Source organism: Nannobrachium achirus, assembly GCF_963921795.1.
Source record: "Nannobrachium achirus genome assembly, chromosome: 16".
In the NCBI taxonomy this organism is placed as follows: domain Eukaryota; kingdom Metazoa; phylum Chordata; class Actinopteri; order Myctophiformes; family Myctophidae; genus Nannobrachium; species Nannobrachium achirus.
The window spans coordinates 26,889,553-26,913,709 of NC_137823.1; the positions used below are offsets into that span (position 1 = coordinate 26,889,553).

The 24,157-nt window shown below is 42.8% G+C and overlaps 1 long non-coding RNA gene across 1 annotated transcript; it reads right to left on the bottom strand.

The window, feature by feature from the left end:
• Window positions 1–8,766: 8,766 nt before the first annotated feature.
• LOC308300173 lies at window positions 8,767–12,495 on the bottom strand. The gene is made up of 3 exons (XR_013962810.1): window positions 12,448–12,495; window positions 10,827–11,036; window positions 8,767–9,422 (listed from the first exon to the last, which is right to left on the bottom strand). It is a non-coding gene; the product is annotated as an uncharacterized lncRNA (long non-coding RNA).
• Window positions 12,496–24,157: the final 11,662 nt, after the last annotated feature.

Consider the following 24,157-nt stretch of genomic DNA (forward strand, 5'->3'; position numbering starts at 1 on the left):
CTCCTACCTCATCAAGCCTGTGCAGAGAATCACCAAGTACCAGCTACTGCTCAAGGACTTGCTGTCTTGCTGTGAGGATGGAGAGGGAGGAGAGCTTGCGGATGCTCTTGAGTTGATGCTGAGTGTGCCTAAGAAGGCGAATGATGCCATGAACATCGCCATGTTGGACGGTTTTGATGACAACATGGATGTCCAGGGGGACTTGATTGTTCATGGCAGTTTCCAGGTGTGGAACCCCAAGACTCTAATCCGGAAGGTTCGCAACCACCACGTGTTCCTGTTCCAGAACTCGCTGGTCTTCAGCAAGGAGATCAGGGACTCAGCTGGCAGAACTAAGTACAGGTATGTGAATAAAGTACTGACATCCGAGTTGGGGGTGACAGAGCACATTCGAGGGGACCCCTGTAAGTTTGCTCTGTGGGCAGGAAGGACCCCCGCCTCTCACAACCATACTGTACTTACGGCATCCAGCTTGAAGGCCAAACAGGAGTGGGTTAAGAACATCCAGGAGAGAATGACACCCCTGAAGGAGCCTCTTCACCTGCAGCCTCAGGCCTCGCTGCAGTCCAGCCGTCCAGGTCCACGTCCGATGCTGTGGAAATGGCTGACCAGCTGCGTACGCAGACCCAGCCGGTGACAGCTCTGGGCTCGCCAGGGAGATCCTATTTCTTAATATGCAGCTAGTTTGTGGGAAAGATCCCTCAGGATGTGGGTGAAGGCAGAGCTTAAATACAAAGTCTTTGAAGAGTGTAGGACTCGGCGGGGAGCCGAGTCTGGATAGCGGGAGCTGCTGAGACCGGGTTAGTGGAGTTGAGGCTTGCTGGAGTTTCCTCCTTGATGTCCATGTAGGGTCAGAGGTCGGTGTGTGGCGAACGGGTAAGAAACCACATACATAAATGCATCTGTCTGTCTTGTCAGTCGTGTACCACACAGGAGGTTCCCCGGACTGGAGGTCGGGTCCCCCCAGTCAAAGTTGGTCAGTCGAGCCTATCTCCTGATCGCTACTGTTGCGTGTGGACGCGCTTCCAGGAAGGGGAACGACTAACACAGGCTATTTGTGTAACCTTAGCTGAGGTAAGAACATTTACTTTTTTATGTTACCTTATATGGTTTTTAAAGTTTAACATGAAGTAGTAATTGTCATATATATTAGAAATAGTTTTTGTGAAGATAAGGGGAAAAAATCAACAAAAATCTGTCTGTTTGTTGTGGACTGTGCTGGAGTTTCCCTGGACTTGAGGTGGAGGTCCCCCCCAGTTGAAGTTGGTCAGTCGAGCCTCCCTCCTGATCGCTCCTGGTGCGTGTGGACTTGCATCCAGAAAGGGAACGACTGTTGGCATAGATGGGCTGTACTGTGGCTGCAAGAAAACACTAGGCTATTTGTGTAACCTGAGCTGAGGTAAGAACATTTACTGTTTTCTGTTACCTTATATAGTTTTGTTTTACATGAAGTAGTAATGGTCATATTAACAATATGTTTTGTGTTGGCTGACTAGGCCTACTTGGTATTAGAAATAATTGTTTAAGATCTCATTATCATTTTTATAGCACTGAATTTCACCACTTTATAGGGTTTAGATTTTTAACTTCCAAGTAATAATTGTAGGTATTAGAAATATATGTATACTAGTTGTTGTTGTACAAAACTAAAACAAAAAAAAACACAAAACTAAAACTAACCAAAAAAAAGTGTCTGTCTATCTAATGTATTTTCACAGGTTTCTACTGACGTGGCTTCATCCTCTCCCTTTGGGGAGTCTGTCCTGCGTGCAGTATGTGTCATCACCACTCTGTTGGCCTGGCGGGCTTGCTCGAGCCGCCCTTCAACCCTGTGATGGTGACTGGCCTTGGCGTCTTGCGGGGCCAGGCTTTAGGTAGCGTCTTGCACCTGAGCCTGTCTGTCTGTCTATGGAGCACCTGGGTGTGGTAGAGATAAAAGCACTCTTCCCACCACCGCAGCAGTAACTGCGATGCCTCCAGCTTGGCCTGGCGCACCATCAATCTAAACACAATTGGCCGTGTTTAGACAATTTACAATTGAGCATTTAGCAGACGCTCTTAACCCAGAGCAACTTAAAATTGGGGTGGAAAGCTGGCTGGATCAAGTGACCGTTCTTTTTGCTGCACTGCAGAAGCTACTGGCAAGTGTATATGGGAGGATGCACACAGTAGTTTATACATCCCCAGCTGTGGAGGTGTTAGTGCAGCAACAAGGACTGAAAGGACACTTGGGGACAGTTGGGAATTGACAACGACTAAATTGGGACTTCTCTGATGGATTGCCGCCGTGTAGTGGCGGAGAAGCTAATGACCCAATGACCCAAGCTTCTGGCAGGTGCTACCATCATGCCGGACAGCTCAAAGGGTATTAGGGATCAGACCAAGAGCAATCCATTGATAAAACTAACATGTTACAGAAATCACCACAAGAAACCAAAGCACTCCAGCAGACGTCCAAGGAGATGCCAGCCACAACAACTGTTGTGCAAGGTTGTATCCCCTCCAAAAGAATCCATTAGAGATGGAGCCTGGTATGTAAGGACTATTATATAAACTGTTATATGACTCATTATACCAATATTCCCTTAGTATTGTTGATGGTGTGCAGACCACCAGGGCTCTGCTGTGAAGGAAACTGAGGTAACACTTTACTTAAAGGTCTATAATGCACTCATTTAAATAACTGGTTATAAATGTTTACAATTATGCATAACAACGTATAAGCTTAGTGGAACAGCACATTGTATTTTTCATTTCAAGGACCTCCAAATTGGTATGCATTTGGCTGCGAACTCTCATCTGAAAAGATTTCTGCCAAGGACCGCCATACATTTACTTACTTATTTATTACAAAAAGAAAACGTCTCACTGAGCTGACCTCCACCCAGCAAAAGCTGTAGCCTACAACCGCACTGCAGACCAGGTGAGAGTGGGCAGCCGCCTATGGCTTTTAGCACTGTAGATTTAACTGACTGGGTTGCAGAGAAGAAAGGGGCAGTCAAGTGTAAAATGATCCTAAAGATTAGTAGGCGTTGGAGTATGTTATGAACTCTGGCGATTCTGTCTGTCTTGGAATGGAACAGCATCATGGCTGAACTGTTAGAAACTGAGAAAGCCTACACCCGAGACCTGCAGGAGTGCCTGGATACATACTTTTGGGAGATGACCAGTGGAGTGCTGGAGGACATACCTGTTGGCATCCTCAACAAGGAACAGGTTGTCTTTGGCAACATCCAGGATATCTGTTACTTCCACAGCAACATTTTCATGGAGGAGTTGGTCAACTGTCAGCTACCGGAAGATGTGGGACAGTGCTTTGTGACCTGGGCTGACAAGTTCAACATGTATGTGAGTTACTTCATGAACAAACCTCACTCCAGTGAACTTATTCGGGAACACGCTGGAAGCTACTTTGACCTCATCCAGCAGAAACATGGTCTGGGCCGGGCCAGTTCTATTGACACCTTCCTCATCAAGCCAGTACAGAGGCTCACCAAGTACCAGCTCCTCCTAAAGGACCTACTGTGTTGCTGTGATGAGGGAGAGGGAGGAGACATTAAGGCTGGCCTGGAGGTGATGTTGCGCTTTCTCAAGAAAGCAAATGATGCCATGACCATCGCCTTGCTGGAGGGTTGTGATGATGTGGATGTCCAGGGGGACTTGATGCTTCATGGCCGTTTTCAGGTGTGGAACCCCAACTCTGTCCTCCATAACGTCCGCAAGTCTCTCAAGCGGAATAGTCACTACCGCCACCTGTTCCTCTTTGAGAGGTCACTGATCTTCTGCAAGGAGATCAAAGACTCCACTGACAGAACCAGATACCAGTACAGCAATAAAGTACTGACTGGTGACTTATGGGTGACTGAGCACAATGAAGGGGACCCCGGTACGTTCATTCTGTGGGCAGGATCAGGAAGGACTCCACCCTTTCACAAGACTCTACTTAAAGCCTCCAGTGTGAAAGAGAAACAGAAGTGGATGAGTAACATCTGGGAGGTGAGCCAGGACAGAATGAAGTCACCTCTTCACCTGGACGACACACCAGCACTGTCCAAACCTCCCAGGAACAGGACAGGACAGATAGCCAATCTACAGCCTCAGGCCTGGCTCTTCTCCCGACACTCCAGCCAACCAGGTCAGAGATTGTATGGATCACTGTGGAAATGGCTGACCAGCCGCAGTAGCAGGCGGAATTAGCAAATAATTGACTGAAACACTTGTATATACTGTATATAATTACATTTGATTGTTGTATTGTATTATGCATTCTTTGTTGTCTTATTACCAGTGATTAATATTGTTTTCATTGTATTATTGTTTATTAATGTCATTATTTATAGTAATTATTGTTGTATATAGTTGTGGTGATGGCAGTAAATAAACCAAGTTCAGTGAACTTGCCAGACTACACATTAAAACCCTGAATCTTAATTGAACTCCACCCATAGGGGTACATTTGCACCTGTACGACCCAGAGGGTCCTGTACAGTACATGTATAGCTAAAGCACATGGATTATAATTTCTGTAGTGCAGTAGTGGAAGAAGTATTCTGATTCTTTACTGGAGTAAAAGTAGTAATACCATAATGTGGAGGTACAATTATACTTATTACAAGTAAAAGTCCTGTAATCAAGCTCACAACATCACAATGCAAGGCGCTGTGAGCTTGTAGATCAGCTATTTTTGAATAGCCAAAGTATAATATAGGCCTTAATTGGGTATGTTTTTTAATTATAATTTAAATCTGCAGAGCAACTAGTAAAGCTGTCTGTCAAGTAATTGTAGTGGTGTAATAGGTACCATATTTGATGGTACAGTATCTTCCACTTATTAGATTATTTCTCATTCACTTATTGAATTCACTCAAACTTATTATTTGAAACTTGTTGGTCACAATACTAATACTTTGTGATATATTTCGGCTACGGTGTAATTTTGACAAAATAGTTTTATTATTAAACAAACAACAAATCAAAATATCAATCAGCATCAATTAATCAATGAGTATAATAATAATGTGACTGCTGTGATTCTTCAATTTCCTGCAGTTTCATTTATTGAAGGAAATTAGCTCAAGTTAGAAATCTACATTTCCTTACACAGGACACTCAAGAAAACTGGACGTGCACCGTGGTCGACGACCCCCAGAATCCCTGGGTGATACTGGGGACATGGGGAGGGTGCCAGACTGCCAGTGAAGGATGCCTCACCGGGAGAAGCATCCCAACAGCCACAGGTGAGTTGGTTTCCGTGTTTGACCGACGATTCAAACTGACTCCTCTCTTTCGCCTTCCCCAGTGCAGGTCACCACCAAGAAGAAGGTTACCGTCACCAAGAAGGAGCGAGGACCCATGATGGAGTGGTGGAAGTATGTACATACATCTCACTTGTCACTTGTTCTCATGGTTCTCATGGGTTTGTTATTTTAATACATAGTACATTTTTGTTGACCACAAATGTTTAAGAATGTTTTATTAGATATGATAGCATGTTGTATAAATAGATGACAAAACAACAAACCTAGGTTCGTTGTTTTTACCTGGAATTTCTTTGAGGCACTACATTGTTCTCTCTGTACTGTATTTATGTGACTATTTAACTTTAGTTTGCTTATTCCCATCTCACACTTTCTTGCAGGAGTATGCAAGGCTTCCTCCAATACATCTGCCAAAGTACGGCGTTGGGCGAGCACGGGAGGCCAAAACTAAAAACCTGCAAAGGAGAATGCCTGCCAACAGGAAAGGCCACCAACAGCCAAACACCACTTTCTGGTAAGTACACATTTATTACAGGTCCAGATCTCTTTTTTCCCCCCTCTGCATTAAATCTCTTCATCAAAATTAGCCAATCTACAAGTTCCCAACGTGACGCGTTGTGAGCATGCATAATTTCTATTTTTCCCGAAAGCTTGCCCCGTGCTCATCAGGACACTCAATACGGACACTCATTCATCCACACAAAGCCAGACATAGGAGCGGTTAGTACCGCACAAAAATGGTGTTGTCTGTTGAAGTGAACTGATTGACCAGTGATATGGTATATGTGTGTAGCCTACATTTACCACCACCAACCTCCATGTGCATATCGTTGTCGAGTGGAAACCTTGTACAGTATGTCCAAGACCTTTTGTTTTGTATTTATCGTTTTAAAAATGAACTAAACTAGTGAAAATAGCAGATCTACAAGCACACAGCCTCACGGTGTGAGGCGTTGTTCACAGTTCACTGTTTTCACTACTTTTGTGCGACGGCCTTGTATGATGAAGTAGGGCTTTACTTTGTGAAAAAATGAACACATTTTAAACTTCGAGATACGAGGTTTCTGCTTGACAGTGACGATATGTGGGTTCACTATAAGTAACATAGTTAATAGTTACATTGTACTCAAATGGTGTATTCCAACAATGTGTAAACCACCAAATAGTCTAATTTGTTATTCATTTTATAACTACAATTCAAAATTAAATATTATCATTGATATTTTTTTCTGTTTTTATTTCATTAAGGAGAGAGCTTACCGAAGTATACAGGCACTAGAAAAAACATGATGTGATAGCCATAAGTATTATTGTTATGTATTGTATCTGCACATCTTGATCAAATTAAAATAAATAATAATGTAATAAGTATACAATAGCTTAAATGTTGAGTTGTAGTTATAAAATGAATAATTATTTTGTTTGAATACGTAGTATGTAACTATCTTAGTTGTGGCGAGACATAACTTACTCTATGTATGCTTTATTCATGTGTTTTTTTTAATTAGCAAGATATGTATGTATTGTAGTGTAGACAGGGCTGGACATTGATACTAACACCTGTGTTTCTTCTCCAGGCACAGAGACCACCTTCTGCCTGCATCGCATTCGCCACCAAGAGACCTTGACCCTGCCAACGATGAAGGTCGTCTGCCAAGCGCCTTCCTTCAATCATCGCTCAGCCTCTCCAGAATCTCCAACTACCTCGGGACTTCGATTTGAGCCACACTTTTGTTTTGAGCCACACTGGCATTGATGAACAGTAACCAAGGATGCTTACTTGTGTACTCAAGTATTATTATTTTTTTTTTGCCTGCACTCTTCTTTCACTCCACTATTTAAACTGAAATGTTTTACTTTTACAGTTCTAGGAAGGGACTGAAAATGTACTATTTATATAGTTTGATTCTTTAAATGTTTTGGTATGCATTGGTCTTAAAAGATAATGTACTTTGTAATTTGTACTTTTGAATACCGGTACTTAGTAGAATATTAGTAGCCTATTTACTTCACTACAAGGTTTAGATATTTTTGTTAAGTTCTTATCGGACACCACTGCGAGATGGGTCTTAGTCTTAGACAACCAGTCACCCTTTATTTTACAGTAATGTAAGTAATGCTTTCCTCTTTTGTTTTAAATGCATTTCAACAGTATAGTCATGTTTTGTACAGAAAGTATGCTGTCATTATTACACTCTAATCATCTTGACACATTCTTTGTTTATGAAACGGTTCAACTTTTTATTTTAAATCACAGCAGGAGACAAAGGTAAGAGTTTGTTACAACATGCTCTCTTTGATGTATCTCCTAAGAATGTGTGCCCTCCATAGAGGTAATATGTTAAATAAATGGATTGACATATCCAAAATGATGCAACAGCTCTGGACCTTAAATTCATCATGCACGTGTCTTGACTGAAGTCAACAGTTGCCCCTTGCTGTATAGTACAGGGGTTAAAGTTCTCAGTCCTGGGGACTGATTTCAGTCTTGAGGATTCCATAGGGGCTATAGTAACCCCATGTAGACCAGGGGATAATACTGATTATTTTTTTACCTTTTTTTACCCTGTAATGTAAAGTTAAAGTTCCAGTTCCATATACATTGACATGACATTCATAATGTGTGTGTATTGGTATAAATGTATATGGGCTAATACTGTAAAGATATAGTTCTACAGTCAGATACACTTCCTTCCAAAGTGCTGCTGGTAGCCAGCAAAAAAGCAACAAGATTGTGGTATAAAAGTGACCCTCCAACTTGTGAGCAGTGGCTGTGCATTGTGGAGGAAATATATGTGATGGAGAGATTTACACACAAACTCAGGATACAAGAAGAACTGTTCCTTGAGAAAAGGGAGAAATGGACTGAATATAAAACCCAACAGAATGACACCACAAATGTCTGACATGGACTAAAATGTGATAACCAAATGATGTAATAATGTTGATAAAAATAGAAAGAAAGTACTACAGAAAATCTAATGGAAAAACCTTTGCAGAGTGAAAGTGTGCTTAAACGACAGTCTCTCTCCAAACCATCAACACGCAAGGCAACAGCTGTTTAAGCACAATACAATATTCTCTATGCACAGCAGCCATATTGGAAAGAAAAGGGCTTCAGTTCAGGGACACTAATGGTTCCTTTAGGAGGTTTCAAATATGGCCCTTACCCTTACGGGTGTGTAACTCAGGTACAATTGGTTCCATTGGTACACTCAAGAGTTATGGGGGTCCTTGAAATTAAAATGTTTGAGAACCACTAAATGGAACAGAACCTGAGATAGTCGGGGGCCTTAAGGGGAGAAAATATACATTTCCTGCAAATCAGTCTAAAAGTGCCCAATTTTGCACAGATGTAGCCCAGTAGTACATGCTCATGATTTAGCTAGGGCGCCCGAGTTTGCAACCTTTGGGGTCACCACAGTGGCCAAATCAAGTTGGGCTCCTATCGACTTTCTATACAGGAGGAAAATACCCAGAAAAAATCTGCTTTAAGTAGGATGTGAGGGTTCTAACTAGAGGTTTGTCATGATTCTGAATCCATTGCAAGCCTTTGTTTTGCACAAAAAAAAACATTCCTTGGGCTACAAATGGCCCCACAAAACGATGGTTTAGTGATGAGTCATCATCTTTTCACAGTTTGGTGGGTGTTTTGTGGGGCCACCTCCCTGACAATAACGATGGGACCACAATTCTTATATGAGACGATTCTAAGATGACCCAATGTTATTCTCATAGAAAATGAACTTCCGTGACCCAGGAGATGAACCAGTGACGTCAGTACTCTATTAAGACGTGAGGTTGATTCTACAAAAGCCTAATAAAACGGTTTTCAGAAAAAACCTATGTTGCTATGTATCGTTGTTAGGCAGAAACCTTACCTCCATATTATGTTTTGTTTTCCATAAAATTAGCAGATTGCAAGCTTTTAGATCTGCTACTTTAGAATTATAATCCTGAAAAGTTTTGGACATGAGGTTTCCACCCATAGATGCTTTACCAGTTTTAATGGTTAATTAGTGTACTGTACGTGGTAAGACCTGTGAAGGAAATTAGTAAGGTCTCTGGGAGTGGGACATATCATCTGTAGGGCTGTGTGCTCTCTGGGGGCGTACAGTATGGATGATCTTCTCCTCTGTCACCACTGGGGTTTTCCATGTGTGTCTGAAGACATTAAAAAAAGACATGCATACTTGTTAACTGACATCTCCAAGTTTAAAACATCGCTACACTAAATAATAAGTACACCGGATCCATTGTAACACAGGTTCTTTCCTTTCCTAAAAAGTAAGTATTCTGGAGTTAAAATGCTTCCACCCGACAGCAACAATATAATATAATAAACTCAATAGTTATTACAGTGATAATATATCGAATTATCAGTACACATTTAATGCAAAAATAAAGAATGGCAATACCTCTAATGAACGTGGAAAAAATATCTTTCTCACATTTCAACTTAAAAGAGGTGTAGCTATAAAATGTGTAAATGTGCAACTCTTAGATCCTATTTTTAATATCTAACCCTTGACAGCCATTCATTCAAACAGAAAAGCAGCTGTATTGAAAATATTTTTTTTTCTCGCACATAATGCAGGACACAGCTCCTGCTATTTAGGCCATGGCTATACGGAGCTGGATTTTTCATATATCCCGGTTTTTCAGATATCCAGATAGAAAAATATCTAGGTCCACACGAGAAAGATATCTAGGTCTAAAATAATCTGAGTCCCCAGACCTCCACTGGGGGACAAGCACACACACAGTTAAGTCTTAAGAGATATCCGGGTACCGTGTCTACACAGATCCAGAGAATATCCAGCTTTGCGGCCGAAATATCCAGCTTAATGTGGCTGCAGCCCCAACAGCACAAAAAATGTCTAGCTTCAGAAATATCCAGCTCTGTGTAGCCATGGCCTAAACCACTTGAACACACCTATTCTGGGGGGAACATTACTAAAAATGGCAGATCTACAAGCTCACAGTGAGCTGCAATGCAACAAGTTGAGAACTTATATGTGCTATTTTAGGCAAAGAAAGTTGGTGTAGATGGAAGAAAGCGGCCCATGTAGGGAAGTCTAGAGCAGGGGTCAGCAATCTTTTTGAAATGAAGTGCCATGTTTTTATTTTCTAGATAGTCAGTGTGCCATGTCAACATGTTTAATGACACGCCATCAAAAATTCAGACACATTTTGAGTGTCAGGAAATTGTTATAATGATCATTATAGACTCAAGCAATAACCCATCTATCTCGAGAGTTCAGGGTTTTAGTGAATGTAGAATTATGTGCAGGATGTAATTTGTGCAAATTATGTGACTTAATTTAATTGACCACATAAAAAAAAACATGTGATTTTAAAATAAAAACCCTCTCTCTCACACTTCTGCCAGTGTGCCAGTGATCACCCTCCCCTGTGCCATTGTTGTGCCTAAGGTTGCCTACCCCTGGTCTAGTGGGTTTAAGTGGCTACCTTTACACATTTCTGCCAGGAAGAGTTGCAGAGGGAACTGAATCACTGTTAATTGAGACAGACTGAATCAGCATGGCACTGCTGGTCTAGACTTACCTCTGAGAATATCCCCATCCTGGTTGGGGTAAAAGGCCAGTTTGAAGATGTGGTTCATAATGCTGCGTTCGATAGGCATCTGGACATCTTGCAACTGGTCCTTGCTAGTATACTGCCAGATGGCATCACGGACCATGGCACCATACAGGTAGTGCAGAAAACCCTCCACTGCTGCAGTCTTGTCATCAGCCGCTGTGCATCCCTGGAAGGCTGTGGGGGGAGACAGGGAACAATGCAGTGAGCAATCAGTCTGTTGATTACCTTTAAAAATATATATAAAATACAGAGAAAGTAGCCTATCTACAAGCTCACAATGTGCCTTATTGTGAGTTTGTAGATAGGCTATTTTCACTACTTTTGTGCAACACTTGTATGATGAAGTAGGGCAGTGTTTCTCAAATGGGGGTACGTGTACCCCTAGGGGTACGCAGGGCGGGACCGTACCTATGTTCCCCAGGTTCTATGTTCCCCAGGTTCTATGTTCCCCACTTTCTTACCACCTAACCCTAACCTCACTAAACTAATGCTGTTAGGTGGGGAACATAGAACCTGGGGAACATAGAACCTGGGGAACATAGGTTGGACCCCCGCAGGGAGTACGTCAGAAAAACTAGAAAATGGGAATTAGTACTTTACTATTATGGTTAATGATAAAACATTGACAGAGTTTGTGTGAACCTGCTCATCTGTACATTTCTAAACCAAATAACATCAATACCTTTACTAGTAGTAACAGTTATTTAATAGAAAGCAGTATTTATTTGCCATTTATTTGCCATTATGCTGTTTTATTTTGAACATATTGGCATCGGAACTGGACTTTTGATGTCAATTTTGCAGTAGTCAGGGGAAGGGGGTACATGGCTTCAGAAATCAGTATAAGGGATTACTCCAGCCAAAAAAGATTGAGAACCACTGAAGTAGGGCATTCATTTATGAAAACATAGCACGTTGAATACAAGGTTTCTGCCTGAGAACAAGAATTAGAGAGGGTATGTGTGTACAAAAGAGAGAGGTCATCAGATCAGCCTGTGTCGCCTCTATATAAGAATGTGAATGATGGCTGCATATATGCTGTGTTGTGAATCCACTATAGCCATTTGAAATGTGATGTAATTTTTTGTTCTGCTTGTCCTGCTTCCAAATGTGTAGGAGAAATCCTTAAATTAGAATTAGGCTACTCCAAGGAAAACAGTAAAAGGGTTTCTATAGGCTACACTATACAGTAAATAATAGTCTACCTCCTTTTGAAGACCAGCTTACTGCTGTTGATCTTGTTTGATCCAACAGATGTCTAGTATACATCTAAAATACTCTGCAGCACTGCAGATGAGAGAGAGAGGTGAACAAATAACAATAAATTCAACTTCCTCGCACAGTGATAAATACACGTGCATAAAAAAACATTGCAGTCCTACGTGTTTTTACCTAAAAATGTTGTCAGGTGATGTAGCCTACACATGATGGAAACATGATGCGACACAAACACTAGGCTACTAAACACACACGTCCCTGTTCTTGATGGTGGTGATTGTGTGTAATATGTGCATGGCACGCAAAAACGACTTCCAAACTCAATTAATTCACTGAAAGTTTCTTCAGAAAGTCATAGATTGCTTACATTCATGGTTATTTTCCAGTAGGCAACCTTATGTCCATTGCGAGTCCAGTCACAGAGGCTGACTGACTGTTCTGTGGACATAAGGTGCTCTTTTCCCATAGTACACAAGACCTGGCTTAAACAAATCCTCTCTTAACCCTAATAAAACTAACATAACCATCTCAACATAATGCATTTTTATGCATTTCTGACTAGAAGCCCAATATTCTAGGACCATTCCTATATATTATCAAACTTATCCGCCAAAAGTTATTCGCGACCTACCTGTTGTTATGAAGGGGGGAAAATACCTTATACAAAGCATTCACCATTCAAGCTTCTAGCGCCCTCTACTGTTGACCGGTGGTCACTACTCTGGAAGAAGCAAATGATTGGCGCAGAATCCTACAAAAATATATTATTAATTATTAATTATAATTGTTACGTTTTTGGAAAATAGTATAGATCTACTAGGACATTTTGTGAACAAATAATAACAATAATAATAAGTACGCTCTTGCACGTTTGGATATAACCTCGCGATACCAGGCTTTCTCGCGAGGATGAGTTGTTTACAAATGAAAATGCCTCAGCGTCGCGCAGCGTTCCTATTGGTCCGCTGCGCTCGGCAGCGGACCAATAGGGACAGCGCTCGAGCATCCTTCCTGTTTCAAACAGGTGTTCTTCGGATGATAACGTTAGAACGTCAGTGCTCATCTGGACTTCATTGAGAACAGACGTGCATCTTAGCGGCTCCACCAGAGACGTTACTGACGAACTACTACTGCTGACTGCTTGTTTACATCGACGCCTGTCGTCCATCTGTTGCTGTTGTTTCACCGGTCATTTCAACTTTTAATTTGATATTTTCAAACATTTGATAACACTTCTTTTTGGATCCCTAGTCTTCAGCTTGACCAACTGAACTCAGGTAAGTAAGTTTGCTCTTGTTAACGACACACACACACACACACACACACACACACACACACACACACACACACACACACACACACACACACACACACACACAGGGGCTTGTTTGTCGTTAATTTACACAGAGGCCTGTTTGCAACAGTTGTGGGTCATTTTCAACCATATTTTGGTTTGAGTACACTGTTGTGGTTTGAAGAAGCACTTTGAAGAAGTACTTGACAATGAAGAACACCCAGCCACAGGACGCAGTCGCCGCCTACTCAAGGCTCCATGAACAACATCCATGCCAGCCTCTTCTGACAGACGACCAGAAAGTCGAGCTGCGCAACCGCAACTGCAACATGGAGGTCAACGAGAGGAAGGGGAAGGCAGCCCGGAAGATGAAGTTCATCATGGCCGAGTTGTTGCAGTCAGAGAAGGCCTACGTGAGAGATCTGCGTGGTCTGGAGACATACTGGTGGGAGATGGCCAGTGGGCTTGAGGAGGAGGTACCTGCAGGCATCCGCAACAAGCAACACATCATCTTTGGTAACATCCAGGAGATATATGACTTTCATAGCAATATTTTCCTGAGTGAGTTGACCAACTGTGAGCTACCAGAGGATGTGGGACACTGCTTTGCTACCTGGGCTGATGGGTTCCACATGTATGTGAACTACTGTAAGAACAAAGTTGACTCCAGTCAACTCTTACTGGAACACGCTGGAACCTTCTTTGATGACATCCGGCAGAAACATGGCCTGGGCTTCGCTAGTTCCATCGACTCCTACCTCATCAAGCCTGTGCAGAGAATCACCAAGTACCAGCTACTGCTCAAGGACTTGCTGTCTTGCTGTGAGGATGGAGAGGGAGGAGAGCTTGCGGATGCTCTTGAGTTGATGCTGAGTGTGCCTAAGAAGGCGAATGATGCCATGAACATCGCCATGTTGGACGGTTTTGATGACAACATGGATGTCCAGGGGGACTTGATTGTTCATGGCAGTTTCCAGGTGTGGAACCCCAAGACTCTAATCCGGAAGGTTCGCAACCACCACGTGTTCCTGTTCCAGAACTCGCTGGTCTTCAGCAAGGAGATCAGGGACTCAGCTGGCAGAACTAAGTACAGGTATGTGAATAAAGTACTGACATCCGAGTTGGGGGTGACAGAGCACATTCGAGGGGACCCCTGTAAGTTTGCTCTGTGGGCAGGAAGGACCCCCGCCTCTCACAACCATACTGTACTTACGGCATCCAGCTTGAAGGCCAAACAGGAGTGGGTTAAGAACATCCAGGAGAGAATGACACCCCTGAAGGAGCCTCTTCACCTGCAGCCTCAGGCCTCGCTGCAGTCCAGCCGTCCAGGTCCACGTCCAATGCAGTGGAAATGGCTGACCAGCTGCGTACGCAGACCCAGCCGGTGACAGCTCTGGGCTCGCCAGGGAGATCCTATTTCTTAATATGCAGCTAGTTTGTGGGAAAGATCCCTCAGGATGTGGGTGAAGGCAGAGCTTAAATACAAAGTCTTTGAAGAGTGTAGGACTCGGCGGGGAGCCGAGTCTGGATAGCGGGAGCTGCTGAGACCGGGTTAGTGGAGTTGAGGCTTGCTGGAGTTTCCTCCTTGATGTCCATGTAGGGTCAGAGGTCGGTGTGTGGCGAACGGGTAAGAAACCACATACATAAATGCATCTGTCTGTCTTGTCAGTCGTGTACCACACAGGAGGTTCCCCGGACTGGAGGTCGGGTCCCCCCAGTCAAAGTTGGTCAGTCGAGCCTATCTCCTGATCGCTACTGTTGCGTGTGGACGCGCTTCCAGGAAGGGGAACGACTAACACAGGCTATTTGTGTAACCTTAGCTGAGGTAAGAACATTTACTTTTTTATGTTACCTTATATGGTTTTTAAAGTTTAACATGAAGTAGTAATTGTCATATATATTAGAAATAGTTTTTGTGAAGATAAGGGGAAAAAATCAACAAAAATCTGTCTGTTTGTTGTGGACTGTGCTGGAGTTTCCCTGGACTTGAGGTGGAGGTCCCCCCCAGTTGAAGTTGGTCAGTCGAGCCTCCCTCCTGATCGCTCCTGGTGCGTGTGGACTTGCATCCAGAAAGGGAACGACTGTTGGCATAGATGGGCTGTACTGTGGCTGCAAGAAAACACTAGGCTATTTGTGTAACCTGAGCTGAGGTAAGAACATTTACTGTTTTCTGTTACCTTATATAGTTTTGTTTTACATGAAGTAGTAATGGTCATATTAACAATATGTTTTGTGTTGGCTGACTAGGCCTACTTGGTATTAGAAATAATTGTTTAAGATCTCATTATCATTTTTATAGCACTGAATTTCACCACTTTATAGGGTTTAGATTTTTAACTTCCAAGTAATAATTGTAGGTATTAGAAATATATGTATACTAGTTGTTGTTGTACAAAACTAAAACTAAAAAAACACAAAACTAAAACTAACCAAAAGAAAGTGTCTGTCTATCTAATGTATTTTCACAGGTTTCTACTGACGTGGCTTCATCCTCTCCCTTTGGGGAGTCTGTCCTGCGTGCAGTATGTGTCATCACCACTCTGTTGGCCTGGCGGGCTTGCTCGAGCCGCCCTTCAACCCTGTGATGGTGACTGGCCTTGGCGTCTTGCGGGGCCAGGCTTTAGGTAGCGTCTTGCACCTGAGCCTGTCTGTCTGTCTATGGAGCACCTGGGTGTGGTAGAGATAAAAGCACTCTTCCCACCACCGCAGCAGTAACTGCGATGCCTCCAGCTTGGCCTGGCGCACCATCAATCTAAACACAATTGGCCGTGTTTAGACAATTTACAATTGAGCATTTAGCAGACGCTCTTAACCCAGAGCAACTTAAAATTGGGGTGGAAAGCTGGCTGGATCAAGTGACCGTTCTTTTTGCTGCACTGCAGAAGCTACTGGCAAGTGTATATGGGAGGATGCACACAGTAGTTTATACATCCCCAGCTGTGGAGGTGTTAGTGCAGCAACAAGGACTGAAAGGACACTTGGGGACAGTTGGGAATTGACAACGACTAAATTGGGACTTCTCCGATGGATTGCCGCCGTGTAGTGGCGGAGAAGCTAATGACCCAATGACCCAAGCTTCTGGCAGGTGCTACCATCATGCCGGACAGCTCAAAGGGTATTAGGGATCAGACCAAGAGCAATCCATTGATAAAACTAACATGTTACAGAAATCACCACAAGAAACCAAAGCACTCCAGCAGACGTCCAAGGAGATGCCAGCCACAACAACTGTTGTGCAAGGTTGTATCCCCTCCAAAAGAATCCATTAGAGATGGAGCCTGGTATGTAAGGACTATTATATAAACTGTTATATGACTCATTATACCAATATTCCCTTAGTATTGTTGATGGTGTGCAGACCACCAGGGCTCTGCTGTGAAGGAAACTGAGGTAACACTTTACTTAAAGGTCTATAATGCACTCATTTAAATAACTGGTTATAAATGTTTACAATTATGCATAACAACGTATAAGCTTAGTGGAACAGCACATTGTATTTTTCATTTCAAGGACCTCCAAATTGGTATGCATTTGGCTGCGAACTCTCATCTGAAAAGATTTCTGCCAAGGACCCCCATACATTTACTTACTTATTTATTAAAAAAAATAACCTTTTCTCAAAACGGCAGATCTATGCTCACAATACGTTGTGGTGTGAGCTTGTAGATCGGTTATTTTCAAACAGCCAATGTATTTAGGGTTAAAGCTATTTAAACTGTTTGTGATGCTAATATCAACTAATGTAGCTGGGGAGCCCTTTCAAGGATTCCTGGGGGTCCCCGGAGAACACTTTGAAAACCACTTTATTGTCTGCACTACCTTACAGTCCAAAATGTAGATCAGGCTCAGACTTTCATTGGTAACTAAAATGAGTAAATGTCCTGGTTTTCTGTTCACACCACAGGCTAGAGGAGACCAACTGGAGGAGACAAAAAGAAAACGTCTCACTGAGCTGACCTCCACCCAGCAAAAGCTGTAGCCTACAACCGCACTGCAGACCAGGTGAGAGTGGGCAGCCGCCTATGGCTTTTAGCACTGTAGATTTAACTGACTGGGTTGCAGAGAAGAAAGGGGCAGTCAAGTGTAAAATGATCCTAAAGATTAGTAGGCGTTGGAGTATGTTATGAACTCTGGCGATTCTGTCTGTCTTGGAATGGAACAGCAGGCCCATTAAAGCAGATTTCTTTATACAAACTTTTCTTTTCTCTTGATAAGAACCATCTCAATCGCTATAAAGAAAACTGTTTGTTTACTACTGTGACATGTTGAAAGTGAAAGGATGCAGTTGTATACATCAGTGGTTCTCAAAGTAGATAGATGGATACCTTTATTATCAAAGTGGATTCTAGGGACTCTGTGGGTTCCTTTAGGGGGGTCTAAAACCAAATGGACCAAACGGGTCCATGTTGTTCCTTTTGTACACTGTCAGAGTTAAGGGGAGACCTTGAAATTAAAAAATTGGAGAAACACTGTCTGATATACATGTTTCTGACTTTGTGTGCGTCAACACCGCAGCAACGAGTAAGATATCCCAGTCAACACTTTTCTGTCAATGCACCATACAGGAGTGGGTGTGCAATCAATCACAAAGTAGATTTATTAGCAATAACTCATTCATTATTGTGCTGTAAATAATGCATTTTGCTCTGTGAGGAAGCTGAACACCCACACTCCACCACCTTAATGTGATGTTGTTTGTTTGTTCCCTCCAGCTGCTGAATATAGCCAGGACCAGTGATGTGTCAGGACTCCACGCTAAGCTGGGCAGGAAGAAAGGGGTGATTCTTTCTTTTCAGATGATGGATTTCTTCATATTTTTGTTTCTGTGGATTGAACATCAGAGTGCATTTTAGCTGATTTTATTTAGTTTGCAGTAAGACAATCGATGTGTTTTTCTCTAGCAGCAGAATAGTCGGCCAGAGAAGGCAGGAGGCTAGTTTACTAGCTTATCCAGGCCTCCGTCATCTCAAAACTGATGTAACTCCCTCCTTCCTGGCCTCCCTATGCTCACTTAAAGGAGTAGTTCACCCCCTATTGATTACTCACACGTGGAGACTTGAGTTCAATAATATTTTTAGTTTTTTGTCGCATTCCTAAGACAACACATTGATGTATGTACTGTACAATACATGTATCCTCTCCGGATCCATCCGGAATCAATGGGGGTAAATTTACTATAATCACATTTTGTACGTTTGTCTGTGCGACACTCTTGTAATATTGTATGATGTCGATAAAATGTTTAAGATATTACATTTTGGACATACAAGGTTTCCACCCGACTGCGGCAAAATGTTTCAATACACACAGACACTCCTACTATGCTCAACGAAAGGAGGAATCACTGCACTGAGGGAGGAAGAGTCAGATGAAGGAGACGATTGAGGGTCTGAACAGAGACATGAACCCTTTCAACCAGTCTGAACCATGGAGGAGCTGAGACCTGAACATATCTCTCAAGCTTTCATCCAACCTCAACGGTAAATGCATGTTTTTTTTCCTTCTTGCAATAGGAGTCCCTTGGTAATGCATCCCATAAGCCTGGCATTGTTGGTGCCTTGCTCAACATACTGAGCATGCGGCTACACAGTATGTAGAGCAGGGGTCTTCAAAGTGGGTGAGGGGTCACCCTGGGGTGCCGTGACGGCCAGGGGTGCCGCAAGATAATTTGATAACATTTGGAATTTATTTGACACTAATATTTGGTATCATTTTAAACAAGTACAAAGTTATTTTCAGTCCTAACAAAAATTATCTCAACGTTTTCCTCGCAACATAATGACTAAAATATTGTCACTGTCGGGCAGAAACCTTGTATCTTCAAGTTTCAAATGTGCATGTCTTTTGGTAAATCAAAGCCCTGCTTCATCATACAAGACTGTCGCACAAAACTAGTGAAAACAGCCGATCTACATGCGAGGCGTTATGTGCTTGTAGATCGGCTGTTTTTACTAGTTTTGTGCATTCTATAGATTATAAATACAAAAGGTTTCCACCCGACAACGACGATATGCTATAAATATAAGGTGATGGGAGTGAAAATGATAATGTAGGGGTGCCTCGGATTAAAACAATATTTATGGGGTGCCCTGAGACAAAAAGGTTTGGGAACCCCTGATGTAGAGTCAAATGACCCTCATCTTGTGTTGTTAGATTGTGTTGCATTGCTTTTACCCTTTGCCTTTCAGCCCCCCCTCCCCTTTCACTCACTCATGTCCTCGCCTCCCCATCCATCTATCCACTTAACCATATTCTTTCCTTCCTCTCTGTCTGTTGTGCTCCAGATCCTCTCAGTTCTCTCAAGGCGATGGCTGAAAGAGCAGTGCTAAGATCTCATCTGGATGAAGAGATCCCACGCTTACACCTACCAGACAGAGATCATCAACCATCATCATCATCACACTCTGGGTACATTCTGTGAAGTCCTACTAGCAGACAGGGGTCAGCTAGGGCTGTCACGATTATTACATAAATAAATATATCGGAAATAGACGATTGACGCGTTGTGAGCTTGTAGGTCGGCTATTTCCACTATCAATGTTCATTTTTAAGTATAAAGTTGTCAAATATGTCAGTAATGTCTATTTAGGTTATGTGTCATGTCTACCATGTGCAACTTCAGTTTAAAGTCTAAAAGCCAAACAGAAATGTAACTGTCCGTTAATCGCAATTATTTGAGTGGCAATTAATCGTCATGTAAAATGTCATTATCGTGACAGACTTGGGGTCAGCATGCATCCCTCACGTGTAACTCAGTATTAGCCAGTTGTTAAATAAGTGTGTCTCATTCAATGTGTAGTGATTTATGGCCGTTTGATAGTCGTTCTATGGTGTCATTCATTCATCTCAAATCACTTTTCTGTGTGACACTTCATTGCTATGTGTGCACTGAACGTGAGGTGTAACAGTATGTCCTATGGTAATCTGTTAATCTGCTTTATGGTAATGTTGTACAACCAAATTAATGTCATCATTAATCTTTTGCCAGTATGGTTGTACACAGTACCTCTGTGGTCAAAACATAAACAAACAGTCTATGCTGTTTTTAATGTGCTGCTTCACAAGATATTGTTTTATTCTTATTTTTTATCTGTTGAAAGATTTGTTTTGGGGCTTTTATGCCCTTATTGATAGGACAGTAGACTGACAGGAAATGGGGGGAGAGACAGACGGAGAGTGACATGAGGTCGTCCGGATCAGGAATCGAACCGGCGACGCCACCAGGCATCCATGCCTTTTTGGCAATGCCTAAGTGGTATGCACCCGGACCAGTAGGCCAGCGGGCACCCTTATTCTTTTATGAAGTGATTGATGTAAAAGAAGACTAAATGGGTTCAGATGGTTTTTGCCTTTCTGTGAGAGACATGTTGTCCTGCATTCATTCATCTAACATCACTTTTCTGTGTGTCTCTTCTGTTTAAAGTGGACACTGTGAGGAAAGAGGACTGCTCATCGTGACTGGAGAACCCACTGCTTAACCTGCCTCTGTTTCCTTAGGCCGGCTACAGACCTAAAGGCATAAAAACGAGTGCGTGTCGTGTGGGGGAGGCGGGGGGCAGGCACAGCACAATGCATTCCGGATGGAAGTCGAGTGGTTTGAAGTCGAGTGCGAGTCGTGTGGTGTTGTGTGGTTGCGTCCAACTTGCTCACGACTCGCACAGAGACAGTTGTAGGCGAGCACTGGGGAGCAGACAAGCTGCACTTGATGAGACAGAAGGCAGGGTTCAGCTGCCAACCAATAGGAGAGAACCACCGTTCTGCGGCGAAACTGGGCAGAGCACACTTGTAGTCCACTACACTACAGTGCGTTGAGCCTTCGGTCTGCAGTGATCATCGCGCTGTCTCTCCTCTTCCCTCGTTCTCCTGGCCATTTCAAGCCGCTTCTCCCTCCTTCTCCTTCTCCTCGCCACCAACACCGCCAATACAAGCGCCCTTTTGCGTCCTCTAAACAACATTTTGCCCAACAGGTGTCACCAAGCAGCAGCAGTACTGTCCACCGACGCCAACTCCAAAAAGACTACACGCTCGAAATCCACTTACACTTCCGCCTCTCGCTGGACGGCCCACGTCCGCAAAGCATTGTGGGAAATGTATTCTTTTTTGGAACAGACTTTCCAAACGGAACAGACTCGCACTGAACACAGAACGTTCCAGTCTGAGTGCGGCCTTAGAACTCACCATTGCTCCCACTGCACACATGGACAACTTGGGTTATTCTATTCTCCTTTTTTTTTTAAGACTGAGAATTAAGACTGTTCAGTCTTACATTTATTTTCTTTTTTGGTTCAAAGGGCAGGTTGGATCTTTTGAAGGTTCTATAATCTGACAGTCCATGGGTCAATGTAATTTTGTATAGGCATATAAAGTTTCCTTTTCATTTAATGCTTAGCTACTGTTCTGAATTTGATTGTTCATTAGACTTTATGATATATTATTATTATTAGCATAAGTACTGCATACATAGTGGCACTGAGAAGCATGACCCTACATTTGATCTCTCAGTTGTCTAAAGTTACTAAGTACATTTACTCAAGTGCTGTTTCACGCAAAGCGGTACACACTCTCTAAAGTCATGTCATCAACATGGATCTGTCCCATTTCCCATATTCCCTCCTGATTGGCTACCATTGCCTTCTAAAGTTATCTCCTGATTTAGGGAGTCTTACTGGTAAAGTGACTTCTCATCACCTTTAGATTCAGAGGTAATCTGACAGGTGGCAGGCCTCAATTTTCTGTTAAAGGTTAAAAAATGGTTAGTACTTTTTAGCACTACAAACATTAACACTAACACTGCTACTTTATTAAAAGATGCATTTATCCCTTAGCTGCCACAAGGTTTTCAATGTTAATTTATTTTTTTTTTTGCTGGCAGCTGGATTGGTCCATGTGACCAGTTGTAAATACAAAATGGTCTTAACATAATCACATGGCTGTCTTGTAATTGGGAGAAAAAAAGTAAACCAGGGCAATGAATAATAGTGGAGACACAGACACACACACACACACACTGTGCTGCAGGGCCCCAGAGTGGGTAAATAACACAACAAGCAAAGAAAACCTCAATCTCTTCAAACACTACCTCCTCTTCTACCAATGCATGCACAGCACCTGCAGCCAACAAAGCAGCCTCCTCCTCCTCTGCAGTCAGAAGCCCAGCTCCTGCAGCCATCAAAGCAGCCTCCTCCTCCTCCTCTGCAGTCAGAACCCCAGCTCCTGCAGCCATCAAAGCAGCCTCCTCCTCCTCCTCTGCAGTCAGAACCCCAGCTCCTGCAGCCATCAAAGCAGCCTCCTCCTCCTCCTCTGCAGTCAGAACCCCAGCTCCTGCAGCCAACAAAGCAGCCTCCTCCTCTGCAGTCAGAAGCCCAGCTCCTGCAGCCAACAAAGCAGCCTCCTCCTCTGCAGTCAGAAGCCCAGCTCCTGCAGCCAAAGCCTCCTACAAGCAATGCCAGCCCACTCACGGACAGAGGGGAAAGCACTGAAAAGACTGTCTGGTGTAGCCAAGCTTCAGGCTTTTGCTTTTGTTGCAAAAAAAAGAAAAGACGAATAGTATTTGTTTCACAGAATCTGAATAAAACAGCTTGTTGAATTCTTGACATTGTTTATTTTTTATTTTTAAATGCACAGTATTCATAATGGGAACCCTAAACATAAAGTAAAAGGTCAAATGTTCTCCACTAAAGGTGCTAATCTTTTTTGAGCTGCCAACCAATGGGTTTTAAATGTCTTTTGTAATTGACTTGTGTTCTCACTTGCAACCTTTCCTCTCCCCTAATGCAAGGTGCATACTGGTTCAAATGACTACTACGTTTTACATGCTGCTAATGCACTTTGGCTTTAAAGTCCTACAGTCATTTTAAGATTTGAAATAGACCAGACTAGCAATAGACTACAATTTCAGCAGGTGTTTTTGTTAAAATGAAGCACGAAGTGTAGACATTCACAATGAAGGCAGTTGAGAGCATATCACCCCATTAATTGGTGTGTGCTGGGCGCACAATGTTATCTATATTTCTCTTACACTGACTTTGTCTAGGACAGGGGCCAGGGCAAGACCATTGCAAGCTTTGGAGTTTCGGATTTCCCCTTTCAAAATGTCTTATCCCAGGTCTGACATATTTTCAGTCCTGGGATTTCTTTTTGCTTTAACCCCTGTGCGAGGGACATCATTTTATGGTCGAAAAGGACCTTTTGACAAAATCTTCGGTTTTGGTCAAAGTATGGACAGGGCTTTAAGCTCATCTGTGTGGTTGAGTCTGGTGTCTCATCTTCCTCTTGACAACACAACACAGATTCTCTATGGGGTTCAGGTCAGGCCAGTTTGCTGGTCAGTTAAACCCACTAATACCATGATTAGTACACCAGTTACTAGTAGTTTTGGCTCTGTGGGCAGGTGCCAAATGCTTCTGGCTAAAGGAAATCATCTCATTAAAGCTTGTCAACCTACGGAAGCACAAAGTGCTCTAAAATCCCAGAGTAGATGGCTTTGTTGACTCTGAACTGGTGTTGGTCCACTGTGTTTTATCAAGTTGGGGGTGGGCAACTTTGATGGAGAGGGCCACTATATTTTTACATTCACTCCAGAGGGCCACATTGCATGTACTGGGAAGCCATTCGTTTTTGTTTACTCTTATCTCTGTAATTTAACTTTTTTCATAAATGAATGCGCTACTTCGTCATTCTGTTTCCCAAAATAGCAGATATACAAGCTCAAAACACATTGCACTGCGACACGTTTTGCGCTTGTAGATCTGCTATTTTTGCTACGTTCGAACTGGAATCCTGA